This window comes from Arachis hypogaea, unplaced genomic scaffold, assembly GCF_003086295.3.
Source record: "Arachis hypogaea cultivar Tifrunner unplaced genomic scaffold, arahy.Tifrunner.gnm2.J5K5 arahy.Tifrunner.gnm2.scaffold_291, whole genome shotgun sequence".
NCBI classification, from domain to species: domain Eukaryota; kingdom Viridiplantae; phylum Streptophyta; class Magnoliopsida; order Fabales; family Fabaceae; genus Arachis; species Arachis hypogaea.
Window position 1 is genome coordinate 1 of NW_027255609.1, and position 12077 is coordinate 12077.

Genomic DNA, 12077 nt, shown 5'->3' on the forward strand with positions numbered 1-12077 from the left:
AGTATGATCTAAACTTATCAAACGCATAAACTATAGCTAACAATTCCTTCTCTGTTGTGGTGTAATTTTTTTTAGCCTCATTCACACCTTACTTGCATAATATATGACATGATGCAAGTTTCCCCTTTTTTGTCCAAGCACAGCACCAATTGCAATATCACTCGCATCACACATGAGTTCAAAGGGTAATTCCCAATCCGGGGGTGTGATAATTGGTGCTGTTGTGAGTTTATGTTTTAAAGTTTCAAAAGCGTGCTGGCAGTTTTCATCAAAAACAAAAGGATTATCAATCATTAATAGATTACTCAAAGGTTTAGCTATTTTAGAAAAATCCTTGATAAACCTTCTATAAAATCCTGCATGTCCCAAGAAACTTCTAACAGATTTCACATTAGTTGGTGGGGGAAGCTTCTCTATAATTTCCACCTTTGCCTTGTCGACCTCTATCCCTTTTCTTGAACTTTGTGACCAAGAACAATCCCCTTAGGCACCATGAAATGGCACTTTTCCCAGTTTAAACCAAATTAGTTTCTTGGCACCATTCAAAACAAGAGTTAGATGTTTCAGGCAAGTATTGAAATTGTCACCAAAAACAGAAAAGTCGTCCATGAAAACCTCTAAAAACTTTTCGACCATATCTGAAAAAATGGAGAGCATACACCTTTGAAAAGTGGCTGGGGCATTGCATAGTCCAAATGGCATTCTTCTATAAGCAAAAACTCCAAACGGACATGTGAATGAAGTCTTTTCTTGGTCCTTTGGATCTACCACTATCTGATTATACCCAGAATAGCCATCCAGGAAGCAATAGTAAGCATGGCCGGCTAATCTTTCAAGCATCTGATCAATGAAAGGAAGTGGGAAATGATCTTTGCGTGTGGCATCATTCAGCCTCCTATAATCAATACACATCCTCCATCCTGTCACAGTTCTTATTGGAATGAGTTCATTCTTCTCATTAACAATGACTGTCATTCCCCTTCTTTGGTACCACTTGGACTGGGCTTATCCATGGACTATCAGAGATAGGATATATTATCCCTGCTTTCCACAATTTCATTACTTCCTTCTGGACAACTTCCTTCATTGCAGGATTTAACCTTCTCTGAGGTTGAACTACTGCTTTGAAATTATCCTCCAAGAGAATTTTATGCATACATACTACTGGGCTAATGCCTTTCAGATCATCGATGGTCCATCCTAAAACGTCCTTGTGAGCTCTGAGTACATCAAGAAGCTCTCCTTCTTCCTTTTTTGTCAGGGATGAATTGATGATCACTGGGAAACTTTCTGATGTGCCTAGGAATGCATATTTGAGATGAGTAGGTAATGGCTTCAGTCTTGTTTATGCACCCTCTTTCTTCTTGCTTGGGTTCACCTCCTTGTCAATAGATATCTCAGCTACGTGTTCCTCTACTGTCTCTTGATTAATTTCTTCTTCTTGCTCATGCTGACTAGTGTCTAATATTTCTTCCACCAGGCTTCTATCATATCCACTCTCAGGTAATCTTCTTGCTCAGGAAGGTGTTGCATTGACTTGAAAACATTTATGATCATTTGCTCATTGTGTACTCTAAAGATCATTTCTCCTTTTTCCACATCTATAATGGCTCTTGCAGTTGCTAGAAATGGTCTTCACAAGATGATTGAATTGTTTCCTTCCTCGTCGGTGTCCAAGATCACAAAATCCGTAGGAAAGATAAACTTCCCAACCTTCACTAACAGATTTTCCACAATTCCATTGGGTGTCTTGATTGATCTGTCGGCCATGACTAGTGACATCCTGTGGGTTTGAGTTCTTCTATAGCAAGCTTCCTCATCATGGACAGGGGCATTAAGTTGATGCTAGCTCCAAGATCACAGAGAGCTTTGTCCAAGGTTAATCGCCTATGGTGCATGATACTACAAAACTCCCTGGATCCTTAAACTTGGTGGGATTCCTTTTGTAAACAGCGCTACATTCTTCACTGAGCATTACCGTCTCCTTCTCATTCCAGTCTTTTCTTGTTGATGATTCCTTAAGAATTGGCATACAGAGGCATTTGCTCCAATGCTTCAGCCAAAGGTATGTTGATTTCCAGCTTCTTGAAAGTCTCTAGGAATTTAGAAAAGTGTTGGTCCTTAGTCTCTTTGTGGAATCTTTGGGGATAAGGCAGTGGAGGTGTCAAGCTTTTCTCCACTTGATGTTGTCTTGGATTTGGTTCTTCCATGATCTGCTTTCCCTTTTCAGATTTCGTGGTCTATCTTCTTTTCTTGAGGTTGATTTTGAGAGGGATTGTTTGCTGTTGCATCTTCATCATTGGCTGCTCTTTCTCATGTTGTTTCTTGTCACTTTCCTTGGGTTTCTTAGTGGCTTCTTCATCTTTCAGCAGGATTTTTCCACTCCTTAACTGTATTGCCTTGCACTCCTCTTTTGGATTAGGAATGGTGTCACTTGGTAGTGAGCTTGATGGTTTTTCAACAGAAATTTGCTTGGAGATTTGCCCAATCTGCCTCTCTAGGTTCTTCATGGAAGCTTCTTGGTTCTTTGTTGTCAATTCTTGTTCTTCATCATCTTTTCCATGAGCTTCTAGATAGTGATCTCTGAGAGTCTTGTGAGATTGGTTGGTTTTGGGGTGTTGATGGATGATGATAGGTGTTTTGGTTAGTTGGGTGGTTATTGGGTGGATAATGGTTAGAGTTGGGATAAGTATTTTGTGGTTTCTGTACGTGTTTTGGTTAGTGTTTGCTGGTTGTTGTGGTTTGTGTTTTTCCAATTTTTTTGAGTTGAGTTCCTTTGCCATGGCTGCCGAATTTGATTGTGGTTGTCTCCCCATCTGAGGTTGGGATGGTTCTTCCAAGAAGGATTGTAAGTATCTCCATAGACTTCATTTGTTCCAGGATTTTGGTTGTGCAGGTATTGGACTTGCTCTTGCTGTTGCTCCTCTTGAATTTCTTCATTTTGCCCCCAAGTAGTTGATGGTTGACTTGTGGCACTCACTGATGCAACTTGCAAGCCATCAATTCTTTTGGCCATTTGCTCAAATTGTTGCTGAATTTGCTGCTGCATCATTTTGTTTTGAGCTAAGATTGAATCCACTCCTTCCAACTCCATTACTCCTTTCCTTTGTGATGGTTGGCGTTGCCTTTGGTGAGCAAAGAAATATTGGTTATTAGCCACCATATCAATGAGATTTTGAGCTTTCTGTATAGTTTTCATGAGTTGTAATGAGCCCCCAGCTGAATGATCAAGTGCTTCTTGAGCCTTCAAAGTAAGTCCCTCATAGAAGTTCTGCAGCTTGTCCCACTCAGTGAACATCTCTAGTGGACATTTCCTCAGTAGTGCCTTATACCTTTCCCATGCTTCATATAGATTTTCAGCCTCCAGTTGAGTGAATGTCTACACCTCAGTCTTCAATCTTATGATCCTTTGAGGGGGATAAAATTTGGCAAGAAACTTGCTCACCAAGTCATCCCAAGTGTTGATGCTCTCCTTTGGAAATGTTTCTAGCCATTGAGTGGCTTTGTCTCTGAGAGAGAATGGAAAGAGCAATAACTTGTAGTTGTCAGGAGGCACACCATTGGTTTTGACAGTATCACAAATCCTCAAGAAGGTAGATAAGTGTTGATTTGGGTCCTCCAATAGCCCTTGATGTGTGAAAAACGATCCAACACAAAACTCACTGGCAAGTGTACCGGGTCGCATCAAGTAATAATAACTCACATGAGTGAGGTCGATCCCACAGGGATTGAAGGATTGAGCAATTTTAGTTTAGTGGTTGATTTAGTCAAGCGAATCAAGTTTTGGTTGAGTGGGTTGTATTTAACAGAATATAAATTGCTTGGAATGTAAAGGGAGAAGGGAAATTGCAGTAAATTAAAGAACAAGAAAGTAAACTTGCAGAATCTTAAAGAACAAGAAATTAAATGACTGAAACTTAAAGTGTAAGAAATGTAAATTGCAGTAACTTAAATGGCAAGGAATGTAAATTGCTTGAATGTAAAAGGGATTTGAGGACTGGGATTGCAGAATCTAAACAAAGAGAAAGTAAATTGCAACAATTAATAAAGTAGAAGATGAATTGGAATAAACTGAAATTCAAATAGAAAATGAAGTTAAAGTACAGCAGGGTTTACAGAAGAACCAAAAGTAAAATGGGATCTCAGGTCTCAAGAGACTAGAAAGCAAAGTCTAGATCTCAATTTGCCTTCCCAGATCCAAGTTCACAAAGCAATTGACAAGGAATTGAAGAAGAAGCAGTAAAGGGAATGTAAATGAGTTCAATTATGCAGAAGAGAAATTAAAGAGTTCTTGAGTGGAGATTGAGACAGAATTTCCTCAATTCGTAACACCCAAAACTCAAAACAAGGAAATTAAAAAGACCCAAGCAAGAATGAGGAAGAAGAGAGATCAATTCCCCTCCCCAATTCTCTGAAATCTCAGTGAAGACACCAAGAGAAGTTCCAAAGTGCAAAAGTAAAATTCCAAGCTCAAAAGAAAGTGCAAAATTCAAAAGCTAAGCAAAAGGTCTTAATTACATCAAACTAGCTCCTATTTATACACTTTCTATTCTTGGATTTTGGGATTTGGATGGGCTTTTGATTTGGTGAAGAAATGAATTAAAATGGATTTTGAATTAAATTTTCGGCCCACAAAATAGCTTCCAGGAGGCTGCCCTGCCCTTGTGGAGGGTAGGTCAGGATTTGATGCGTGTTGGTGCTTGCTTGGTGCGGCTTGGTGCGGCTTGGTGCAGTCTTGGTGCGCAAAACGCTGCCCTGCCCTCGCGGAGGGCAGGGCAGGAAAAACTGGTGCGCCAGAAATGTGCCACGATGCGTGCTTGGTGCTGCCAGATTCAAGCTGTGATGCGCCAGAATTGAGTCTTGGTGCACAAGATGCTGCCCTGCCCTCGCGGAGGGCAGGGCAGAAAAATATGGTGCTGCCAGGATCGAGTGTGGTGCGCGCTGATGCTGCCAGGGTAGTGATTTGGTGCGCCAGATTCACTTCTTGGTGCGCCAGAGTTGTGCACCAACAAAATGCTACCCTGCCCTCGTGGAGGGCAGGGCAGTGTTTCCAAAATGCAGTCCCGTGTTCGAATCCGAGCAGAGACACACGCTAAGTCATTTTCCTTGGTTTCTTGGCACAGTAGTGGACCTTAGTACCTAGCTTCCTCATGGTCCCGTGTCCAACTCTTGTGGCAAGCATTTGGAGACATTTTCCTTTGATTTTCTCCCTTGGTGAGCCTGATACTGCCCTTGTGGAGGGCAGGGCAACATTTTATTCCTCTTGATTCCAAGGCACAAAATTGTGCTCTGCCCTTGTAGTGGGCAGGGCAGAGTTGCCTTCTCTGCTTAGTTCCCTTATGTTGCCCTCCTAGAGGGCAGTGTGCCCTTGTGGAGGGCAATGCTTGCCCTTCCTCATGTTGTGCGCCACACTTCTTCTCTCTTTGACCACACTTTCTCTTCCTTGGGCCACACCTCCTTAGGCCACGCTTTTCCTTTTTTCTTTTCTTCATCTACAATAAACCAAAACAACCACTCAAAGTATCACTAAATTCAAGAGGCTTATAAATCAATTAAAATTCAATTAAAATTAGCTTAAACCTCATGGATTAACATTAATTTCATGGTGGTTGCTTGATTTAAAGAAGTTATGCATTTTCACTCCAAATCACTTACTTAAGAAGCAAGAAAGTGCATAAAGACTAACAAAACAAATGAAATTAGCTTGAAAAATGGGTATATGATGACTTGTCATCAGCCCTCCTCCAAAAGAGCAGTTGTTTTGAACCAAAGTGATGAGTTGTGGCTTTAGTTCAAAGTTGTTTGCATTGATATTAGGAGTAAGAATGCTACTCCCACAGTGTTTAGCATTTGCAAATGTGTAGGAAGCCAGTACTCTTCTTTGTTGTGGGTTATTGTTGGCCCCTCCTCCTGGTTGATTGAGATTTGATGGATCTCCTTCCATTTCTTGGAATTCCTCCTCAGATTCTTCCTCTCCAATAACGTTCTTCCCTCTTTCAGCTCTTCTTATTCTTCGAAGAGTTCTTTGGTCAATTTCAAAGAGGATAGGGGAAGATCTTCCTGTACCTGACATACAAACACACAACAATAAACACACAGATCCAGAAAACCAGTGAAACTTCAATCTATTGCTAGAATGAAGTTTTAGTTAGTTTAAGCAAAAATTCAAACAGTTAGTGTGTTAGTCAAAAATTAAAGAAACAGAAAAGAAAAAGTGCTTGATCTAGACCTCCCCTTCACTTAATCATTGTCAATCTATTTCAATCCCCGGCAACGGCGCCAAAAACTTGATGTGTGGAAAACGATCCAACACAAAACTCACCGGCAAGTGTACCGGGTCGCATCAAGTAATAAAACTCACGGGAGTGAGGTCGATCCCACATGGATTGAAGGATTGAGCAATTTTAGTTTAGTGGTTGATTTAGTCAAGCGAATCAAGTATTGGTTGAGTGATTTTGTAGCCAACAGTAAGTAAATAGCAGGAAATGTAAAGGGAGAGGATGGATTGCAGAAATTAAAGATAACTGAAAGTAAAGATGCTGAATCTTAAAGAACAAGAAATTAAATGACTGAAACTTAAAGTGCAAGAAATGTAAATTGCAGTAACTTAAAGTGCAAGAAATATAAATTGCTTGAATAGAAAAAGGGGGTTGGGGATTGGGAATTCAGAATTTCAGCAAGGGAAAGTGAATTGCAACAAGTAATAAAGCAGAAAATGAATTGGGAGTAAATAGAATTTAAACAGGAAATGAAATTAAATTGCAGCAGGGGTTCACAGAAGAACCAAAAAGGAAAATGGGATCTCAGGACTCAAGAGACTAGATAGCAAAGTCTAGATCTCAATTGCCTTCCCAGATCCAAGTTCACAAAGCAATTAACCAGAATTTAAAGAAGAAGCAGTAAAGGAAATGAAATTGAACTCATTATGCAGAAGAGGAATTAAAGAGATTTTGAATGGAGATTGAGACAGAATTTCCTCAATTCTTCACACCCAAAACTCAAACAAGAAAAGTAAAAATGTTCAAGCAAGAACGAGGAAGAAAAGAGATCAATTCTCCTCCCCAATTCTCTGAAATTTAGTGAAGTCTCCAAGAGAAAGTTCAAAAGTTCAAAAATAAAGGTAAAGATTCAAAGCTCAAAGAAAGGTCCTAATTACATCAAACTATCTCCTATTTATACCCTTTCTATTCTTGGATCTTGGGATTTGGATGGGCTTTTGATTTGGTGAAGAAATTAGTTAAATTGGATTTTTAATCCAATTTTTAGCCCAAGAAAAGTTGCTTCCAGGAGGCTGCCCTGCCCTTGTGGAGGGCAGGGCAGAAAATGATGCGTGCGGCCTTGTGCGTGTGTGTTTGGTGCGTGTGGTGCTGCAGGATGCTGCCCTGCCCTTGTGGTGGGCAGGGCAGAAATTTTTGGTGCGCCAGATTCTGCCCGTGCGTGCGTGCTGTTGCTGCCGAAGCTCCCTTGGTGCGCCATTCTGGTGCGCTGGTTGTGCACCACAAAATGCTGCCCTGCCCTTGCGGAGGGCAGGGCAATGTTTCCAACATTGAAGCTCCACGTTCGAAACTCGGGCAATGCACACGCTACCTTTTTTCTTGGTTTTCTTGGCACCAAAATAAGGCTTAGTTCCTTGCTTCCTCATGGTGCCGTGTTCGATCCTTGTGGCAAGCATTGGTGAGCTTTTTCTTTGAATTTATTTCTTTGATGAGCCCGATATTGCTCTTGAGGAGGGCAGGGCGGAGTTTTTGCTCTCCTTGATCCATGGCACCAATTTGTGCTCCGCCCTTGAGGAGGATAGGGCAGTGTTGCTTCTCAAGCTTGTTTCCTTATGTTGCCCTCCTAGAGGGCAGTGTGCCCTTGTGGAGGGCAATGTTTGCTTCCTCCCTTCCATGCGCCACACTCTTTTCTCCTTGGGCCACGCTTTCTTAAGCCACGCTTCCTCTTTTCTTCTTTTCTTCACCTACAATAAACCAAAACAACCACTCAAAGTATCACTAAATTCACAAGGCTTATAAATCAATTAAAAATCAATTAAATTTAGCTTAAACCTCATGAGTTAGTATCAATTAAATGGTAGTTGCTTGATTTAAAGAAGTTATGCATTTTCATTCCAAATCACTTACTTAGGATGCAAGAAAGTGCATAAAGACTAATAAAACAAGTGAAATTAGATTGAAAAATGGGTATATGATGACTTGTCATCAGTCCTCGTGTTGCAACTATTCTTTTTTTTTTCGTGTTGCAACTCTTTTTTTCTTTTACATTGTGCAGATCCTCATTCTTTAAATAACGCTATCCCGAGTAGGACACCGATGGGCGAGCCACAATGGCCTCATCCTTGGCAGGCACCTACGGTACCCGCAAGGCTTCGTGGATAGTGTTGCGCTCTCTCGCACCGCATGGTTACGAAAATTGTGTGTGCGAACTATAATAGGTGCGATCATACCAGCACTAATGCACCGGATCCCGTCAGAACTCCGCAGTTCAGCGTGCTTGGGCGAGAGTAGTACTAGGATGGGTGACCTCCTGGGAATTCCTCGTGTTGCACCTCTTTTTTTTTTTACGTCGTGCCGACCCTCGTTCTTTAAATGACGATATCTCGAGTAGGACACCAAAGGGCATGCCGCAATGGCCTCATCCTCGGCAGGCACCTACGGTACCCGCATGGCTTTGCGGACAGTGTCACGCTATCTCGCCCTGGTTAAGAAAATTGTGTGTGCGAACTATAATAGGTGCGATCATACCAGCACTAATGCACTGGATCCCATCAGAACTCCGCAGTTAAGCGTGCTTGGGCGAGAGTGGTACTAGGATGGGTGACCTCCAGGGAAGTCCTCGTGTTGCACCTCTCTTTTTTTTTTTTACGTTGTGCTGACCCTCGTTTTTTAAATGACGCTATCCCGAGTAGGACACCTAAGGGCGAGCCGCAATGGCCTCATCCTCGGCAGGCACCATTGGTACTCGCAAGGCTTCACGGATAGTGTTACGCTCTCTCGCACCGCATGGTTAAGAAAATTGTGTGTGCGAACTATAATAGGTGCGATCACACCAGCACTAATGCATCGGATCACATCAGAACTCCGCAGTTCAGTGTGCTTGGGCGAGAGTAGTACTAGGATGGGTGACCTCTTGGGAAGTCCTCGTGTTGCACCTCTTTTTTTTTTACGTTGTACCGACCTTCGTTCTTTAAATGACGCTATCTCGAGTAGGACACCTAAGGGCGAGCCGCAATGGCCTCATCCTCGGCAGGCACCTACGGTACCCACAAGGCTTTGCGGATAGTGTTACGCTCTCTCGCGCCGCACGGTTAAGAAAATTGTGTGTGGAAACTATAATAGGTGCGATCATACCTGCACTAATGCACCGGATCCCATCAGAACTCCGCAGTTCAATGTGCTTGGGCGAGATTAGTACTAGGATGGGCGACCTTCTGGGAAGTCCTCGTGTTGCGCCTCTTTTTTTTTTATGTCGTGCCGACCCTCGTTCTTTAAATGACGCTATCCCGAGTAGGACACCTAAGGGCGAGCCGCAATGGCCTCATCCTCGGCAGGCACCTATGGTACCCGCAAGGCTTCGCGGATAGTGTTACGCTCTCTCGCGCCGCATGGTTAAGAAAATTGTGTGTGTGAACTGTAATAGATGCGATCATACCAGCACTAATCCACCGGATCCCATCAGAACTCCGCAGTTCGGCGTGCTTGGGCGAGAGTAGTACTAGGATGGGTGACCTCCTGGGAAGTCCTCGTGTTGCACCTCTTTTTTTTTTACGTCGTACCGACCCTCGTTCTTTAAATGACCTCATCCTCGGCAGGCACCTACGGTACCCACAAGGATTCTTGGATAGTGTTACACTCTCTCGCGCCGCATGGTTAAAAAAATTGTGTGCGAACTACTATAACAGTTGCGATCATACCAACACTAATGCACCGGATCCCATCAGAACTCCGCAGTTCAGCGTGCTTGGGCGAGAGTAGTACTAGGATGGGTGACCTCCTTGGAAGTCCTCATGTTGCACCTCTTTTTTTTTTAACGTCGTGCCGACCCTTGTTCTTTAAATGACGCTATCACGAGTCGGACACCTAAGGGCGAGCCGCAATGGCCTCATCCTCGCAGGCACCTACGGTACCCGGAAGCCTTCGCGGATAGTGTTACGTTCTCTCGCACCGCATGGTTAAGAAAATTGTGTGTGCGAACTATAATAGCTGCGATCATACCAGCACTAATGCACCGGATCCCATCAGAACTCTGCAGTTCAGCGTGCTTGGGCGAGAGTAGTACTAGGATGGGTAACCTCCTGGGAAGTCCTCGTGTTGCACCTCTTTTTATTATTTTTTTTACGTCGTGCCGACCCTCGTTCCTTAAATGACGCTATCACGAGTAGGACACCTAAGTGCGAGCTGCAATGGCCTCATCCTCGGCAGGCACCTACAGTACCCGCAAGGCTTCGCGGATAAGGTTACGCTCTCTCGCGCCGCATGGTTAAGAAACTTGTGTGTGCGAACTATAATAGGTGCGATCGCACCAGCACTAATGCACCGTATCCCATCAGAACTCCGCAGTTCAGCTTGCTTGGGCGAGAGTAGTACTAGGATGGGTGACCTCCTTGGAAGTCCTCGTGTTGCACCTCTTTTTTTTTTACGTCGTACCGACCATCGTTCTTTAAATGACGATATCCCGAGTAGGACACCTAAGGGCGAGCCACAATGACCTCATCCTCGGCAGGCACCTACGGTACCCGCAAGGCTTCCTGGATAGTGTTACGCTCTCTCGCGCAGCATGGTTAAGAAAATTGTGTGTGCGAACTATAATAGGTGCGATCATACCAGCACTAATGCACCGGATCCCATTAGAACTCCGCAGTTCAGTGTGCTTGGGCGAGAGTAGTACTAGGATGGGTGACCTCCTGGGAAGTCCTCGTGTTGCACCTCTTTTTTTTTTAACGTCGTGCCGACCCTTATTCTTTAAATGACGCAATTACGAGTAGGACACCTAAGGGCGAGCCGCAATGACCTCATCCTCGGCAGGCAGCTACGGTACCCACAAGGCTTCGAGGATAATGTTACGCTCTCTCGCACAGCATGGTTAAGAAAATTGTCTGAGCGAACTATAATAAGTGCGATCATACCAGCACTAATGCACCGGATCCCATTAGAACTCCGCAGTTCAGTGTGCTTGGGCGAGAGTAGTACTAGGATGGGTGACCTCCTGGGAAGTCCTCGTGTTGCACCTCTTTTTTTTTACGTCGTGCCGGCCCTCGTTCTTTAAATGTCGCTATCCCGAGTAGGACATCTATGAGCGAGCCGCAATGGCCTCATCGTCAGGAGGCACCTACGGTACCTGCAAGGCTTCGCGGATAGTGTTACGCTCCTCGCGCCGCATGGTTAAGAAAATTGTGTGTGCGAAGTATAATAGGTGCGATCATACCAACACTAATGCACCGGATCCCATCAGAACTCTGCAGTTCAGCGTGCTTTGGCGAGAGTAGTACTAGGATGGGTGACCTCCTGGGAAGTCCTCGTGTTGCACCTCTTTTTTTTTACGTCGTGCCGACCCTCGTTCTTTAAATGACGCTATCACGAGTAGGACACCTAAGGGCGAGCCGCAATGGCCTCATCCTCGGCAGGCACCTACGGTACCCACAAGGCTTCGCGGATAGTGTTGCGCTCTCTCGCGCCGCATGGTTAAGAAAATTGTGTGTGCGAACTATAATAGGTGCGATCATACCAGCACTAATGCACCGGATCCCATCAGAACTGTGCAGTTAAGCGTGCTTGGGCGAGAGTACCTCCTGGGAAGTCCTCGTGTTGTGCCTCTTTTTTTTTTTTTTTTTACGTCGTGCCGACCCTTGTTCTTTAATTGATGCTATCCCGAGTAGGACACCCAAGGGCGAGCCGCAATGGCCTCATCCTCGGCAGGCACCTACGGTACCTGCAAAGCTTCGCGGATAGTGTTACACTCTCTCGCACCGCATGGTTAAAAAAATTGTGTGTGCGAACTATAATAGGTGTGATCATACCATCACTAATGAAATTGAGCTGACTTTAACTTTGGTCAACATTAAAGTTGCTACCAGTATC

The 12077-nt window shown here is 43.9% G+C and overlaps 11 non-coding genes and 1 pseudogene across 11 annotated transcripts; all 12 read left to right on the top strand.

Moving 5' to 3' along the window:
* Positions 1–8432: 8432 nt before the first annotated feature.
* LOC114927351 (5S ribosomal RNA) lies at positions 8433–8551 on the top strand. The gene has a single exon (XR_003817669.1). It is a non-coding gene; the product is annotated as a 5S ribosomal RNA (ribosomal RNA).
* A 179-nt stretch (positions 8552–8730) lies between these two features.
* On the top strand, positions 8731–8849 carry LOC114927359 (5S ribosomal RNA). The gene has a single exon (XR_003817676.1). It is a non-coding gene; the product is annotated as a 5S ribosomal RNA (ribosomal RNA).
* Positions 8850–9035: 186 nt separating this feature from the next.
* Positions 9036–9154, top strand: LOC114927354 (5S ribosomal RNA). Its single transcript, XR_003817672.1, has one exon. It is a non-coding gene; the product is annotated as a 5S ribosomal RNA (ribosomal RNA).
* A 182-nt stretch (positions 9155–9336) lies between these two features.
* Positions 9337–9455, top strand: LOC114927352 (5S ribosomal RNA). Its single transcript, XR_003817670.1, has one exon. It is a non-coding gene; the product is annotated as a 5S ribosomal RNA (ribosomal RNA).
* Positions 9456–9637: 182 nt separating this feature from the next.
* LOC114927353 (5S ribosomal RNA) lies at positions 9638–9756 on the top strand. The gene has a single exon (XR_003817671.1). It is a non-coding gene; the product is annotated as a 5S ribosomal RNA (ribosomal RNA).
* Positions 9757–9899: 143 nt separating this feature from the next.
* LOC114927356 (5S ribosomal RNA) lies at positions 9900–10018 on the top strand. The gene has a single exon (XR_003817674.1). It is a non-coding gene; the product is annotated as a 5S ribosomal RNA (ribosomal RNA).
* A 182-nt stretch (positions 10019–10200) lies between these two features.
* Positions 10201–10319, top strand: LOC114927362 (5S ribosomal RNA). The gene has a single exon (XR_003817679.1). It is a non-coding gene; the product is annotated as a 5S ribosomal RNA (ribosomal RNA).
* Positions 10320–10508: 189 nt separating this feature from the next.
* Positions 10509–10627, top strand: LOC114927357 (5S ribosomal RNA). Its single transcript, XR_003817675.1, has one exon. It is a non-coding gene; the product is annotated as a 5S ribosomal RNA (ribosomal RNA).
* Positions 10628–10809: 182 nt separating this feature from the next.
* Positions 10810–10928, top strand: LOC114927360 (5S ribosomal RNA). Its single transcript, XR_003817677.1, has one exon. It is a non-coding gene; the product is annotated as a 5S ribosomal RNA (ribosomal RNA).
* Positions 10929–11111: 183 nt separating this feature from the next.
* On the top strand, positions 11112–11230 carry LOC114927361 (5S ribosomal RNA). The gene has a single exon (XR_003817678.1). It is a non-coding gene; the product is annotated as a 5S ribosomal RNA (ribosomal RNA).
* A 180-nt stretch (positions 11231–11410) lies between these two features.
* On the top strand, positions 11411–11529 carry LOC114927355 (5S ribosomal RNA). Its single transcript, XR_003817673.1, has one exon. It is a non-coding gene; the product is annotated as a 5S ribosomal RNA (ribosomal RNA).
* A 181-nt stretch (positions 11530–11710) lies between these two features.
* On the top strand, positions 11711–11813 carry LOC114927358 (5S ribosomal RNA; annotated as a pseudogene).
* Positions 11814–12077: the final 264 nt, after the last annotated feature.